The 3,918-nt window shown below is 40.8% G+C and overlaps 1 protein-coding gene across 1 annotated transcript in view; it reads right to left on the reverse strand.

Annotated features, from left to right (window-relative positions):
- The window catches only part of EGR_10661 (hypothetical protein), a gene marked incomplete at both ends in the record, with an annotated part of 9,368 nt that overhangs the window by 3,181 nt on the left and 2,269 nt on the right, over positions 1-3,918 (reverse strand). The gene's annotated exons all lie outside the window — the stretch shown is intronic.

Consider the following 3,918-nt stretch of genomic DNA (forward strand, 5'->3'; position numbering starts at 1 on the left):
TATCTCTTCAGCTACCTGCTGGAGAAAGTCGTTTATGTACTGCAAGAGCATATGATCAGCTAGAATAGACGTTTACAGACTCCAGGTGCAAAGTACCACTCTTTTCAAGGTGTGCATATACCCAATTAACTGTTAGCCTAAAATTGTGACGCTTTACATACATCTGCCTATTTTGGTGTCCTTGGAAGGAGGCTTATTGCCTGACCAATATCTAGCATATTGGCAGCTACGTTTACGTAAGGGGCTTTTGAGTCAAGCAGCATTTGTACATAGAGTTGATAGAAGGTAGTGTATGACTTCGGCGTAAGTAAGTCTAAATGGCCCATTTTCCAATCTTGATTGCAAGCCGGAAGTAAAATTGGAATTAAAGTAATTAAACGGAATTAAATTTCTGGGCGAGCTGCTGGAATAGATGCACCGGAAAGTGCCGTAGTGGGCTCATAATATTTGGAATAGCTACTAGATTCACTTAGTAATTCCTCCACAATTTATCCTCTCTTTTCTCACATTCTGACGTTGACGAACACAAAGGTCGTGCAAACCAGCTTTCCCTATTCCAATTTCCTTTGCCTGTAGGAGCTGCAAGTGCTTCTGTTACTCCATATGCACATCTTATTTTTCAATTTCAGATCACGCATAGCGCAGTTCTTTTGCAAAGTAACATGAAGTCGTGGTATTTTAAGAGGGTCATGTCAGGTAAAAGCGCACCAGCACGTTGATATCTGCATAAATAGTGGAATAAAAATAAGACACCATTTATAAAGACACCGTCATTTGCATCAAAATGTACTCAAAATTTTTTGACAATTCTCCCATTTTCATAGTGGTTGCGAGGTTGGAATTATTAGAAAAGCATGCTTGGACATGATTCAGCAGGCGCAGAGATGTAAGCAAGCACAGCTTCAAATTTCAACGTTGCATTTTCAGATGTTGTGTACGCAGTCGAAATATTTAAGCCTTGGATTTAAGCATAGGCTTTATTCGTTGACGTAGTCGAAAGATAATATCTCGGATATCGCAGTCACTTGATATTTGCTAAATCAAATGGCAAATTTGGGGTTTTACAAGGTAGTCTATGCATGGAGGAGAGGACTAAGTAGATAAACTTTTGACGAATTCCATGGGACGGGATAATTTAGGCCACAATCATGCGTTCTGCTGACTAGAGATGATGTTAAATGCCTTCAGTATTCATTGTTTGAGGGGAAAATTGGTGTGGGTCTAGGTTAGGTCAGAATCCATCAACAGTTCCCTTTTTATATTTAACTGTTGCACTTTACTAAATACTGAAAAAGGGAATCACTCTACACCGTCAACGACTTCGAACCGAATGGGAGAGTGTAGACTGCAAGTCTTACATAAATCTAATGTATTTTTATTCACATGCAATTCAATTATCATAGTTTCTGAAAAACGAGTCGAATGACATGCATCTGTTTAAACGAATACAGGTTACCAGCTTGTCAAACGACAAGAGTAGCACACCTCACACTGAAGCCAACCAGACAGCACTCATCTTGCCTCCACTACAACCACCACGTCAATGGGTGCGCACACTCTGTGTACGTCAAAGGCAAGTGGTGGGTCACTCATTTAAGGTATTCCTGACTGCGTGTCAAACTAGGATGCGAGGGAATATTCAACAAATAGTGACTGATGTTGCTGTCCATTGAAAGGTGGAGTGTCAAAGGATGCTTGCAAGGCAGTAAAGTGAGGGCATTTTAACCGCTAAGGATGAACTTAAGTCCCATAATTTTTCAGAATTAAATCATGCCTGGATTGTCGATTTACAAGTCATCCTTGTGTGCATGGTATCATTGAAAACTAACTTACTGCTTGTGACGTCGTCATCTAAATGGCATGCCGCAATCAAGAGCCGCCTGCAAAAATTTTCAGGTGCTGCACAAGCGCCTCGAGGACGCTCACTGATTGGGTGACTGCGGAGGTGTACACGGGTATACATTGATTCACTCAAGAAGTTCTGTTTGACGCACCGTGGTACAAAAAGCAACTGAGCTGTAGGATTTGATTCCTTGCTATTCTTTAATGCGAAAATAAAAATTGGAGCAAGGCGCAGAATCCGATTATGCTTTTCCGCAATCGTTGACTAATGGAGGAAGCCAGGTCTACATGAGACTTTACATGTATTTCTACCCAGAAAGTGCTAATTTCTAATACGAAGTGAATAAAATGAGGGGTTACGCTCTAATGGGTGAAGGCGCTGACAAGAGCGATAGTGTAGTTACAGTGTCTGCATCACGGAAAATTAATGGAGGTAACTAATAACACAATGGAAGAAGTCATCTTATTATAACACACTGATAACACTGAAACCTGTTGCACTTGCAGGCTGAATGGCGTTGGTTGACATCTTTAGGTTTGTAGTGCTGGATACTGGCAAGTGGCGAATATTTATGAGCTACCAGTAGAGTGAGTTCAAATGCTCTCTACATTTACTTAAACAAGTAGCAACGGAGCAAATTCAACGCGGTCGGTGGCATTTAAATCATGAGGGAAAGCAAGTTGTTCATGTTGTGTAAATGTAAAAGAAGTTGCTCAAAACGGATGAATTTAACTTTACAGCACTCCTAAACACGGGCTTCTTAAAATTCGCTACACTAATTAATGGGAGAACTTGTTTCATTGTTACAGCCCTCTTTGCAGTTGCACTTGGAGAAGTTATGAAGAATACTCCAAGCAATGGTAGCGGATACAAACAGAAGCATCACTGTAGTTTGGGCTTCGCCAATGACTCCTTCTTTCCGTCGTGTTCCACCTGATGTATCGGCATGATGGGAGATTCTGCAGCCACAAAGCTCTACGATAGCTGGTAAATTAATCCTTCGACTGAAATCTCGCAACCTGCATGACCTTATGTGAATTCGTGCATTACTAGCGAAGGCGCCACCAATAGGCTACTGGGGCATTTCTCACCACTGATTTAGTTTTGTCGGTTTACAGGATAATTGATTGTGCATTTGGGTGCAGATTGTTTTGCGTCATGGAAATGAAGATAAACACAACTGGTGGTAGACTCTGGTTAAAGCACAATGCAGGGAGTGCAGTCTTGCAGCATCTCTCTAGCATGTGACCGAAATCTCGTCAGCGTTATTTTAGTAACGAGATTCGCAGACGCAGGATGTTTATTTACTGTCCCAATTCCACCAGTAAGTGTGTTATTCTAGCATAAAGAATGATGAATCCTTGAGTTTAACAATCAAGAGAACTAATTCGAGAACCTCAAACAAGTTTTAAGCAGGTCAAGCATTAGTCCGAACTAATTATATACATTTTAATTGTGGACCAAGCGAACAACATGCAGATGAGTGCGAGGAAGAGGCCCCTACAAAATACTGCATAATCCGAGCAAGGAACAGAAAACCTATTTCATCAGAAATTAATGAAGGAGAAGATTTAAACCATATGAGAAGGGATCGCATTTCGCCAGACCGACAACGTTGTCATCTAATGCGCACCTAAGCCGAGCTGCTCTGGCGGACATTTCCATTAAAACGAAATATTAATGCCGGATGTTGCTAGGTGGGCGAATTTTCATGCAGTGTTAGTGGCGTGAGGTAGAGGCATCTTACTTTTCAGCTAAACATCTACAACGTAACAAAATCACTCATAGAAAATTGAAGTGATTTGTGGCTTTTAAGTCATGGTATGGATTGAATCAGTCATATTGTGTCAATGTGGATGAGGTAGTCCATGGCAGATAAATTTTCCCCCACAGTGATACAAATCATGCTTAACAAGCAAAATGCAGAAGACGGATGAGACTGGATTTTATTATTTTTAGAAATTACATAGGGAATTTAATAAGGAAAATTGGGAATCATGCTTACACTGACTGTTGCGAATGCCATGAGTCCCATGGGTATGTCGACGAAAATATCCGTGTTAATTATAGTGCTT

Source organism: Echinococcus granulosus (assembly GCF_000524195.1).
Source record: "Echinococcus granulosus chromosome Unknown EG_S00248, whole genome shotgun sequence".
Lineage (NCBI taxonomy): Eukaryota > Metazoa > Platyhelminthes > Cestoda > Cyclophyllidea > Taeniidae > Echinococcus > Echinococcus granulosus.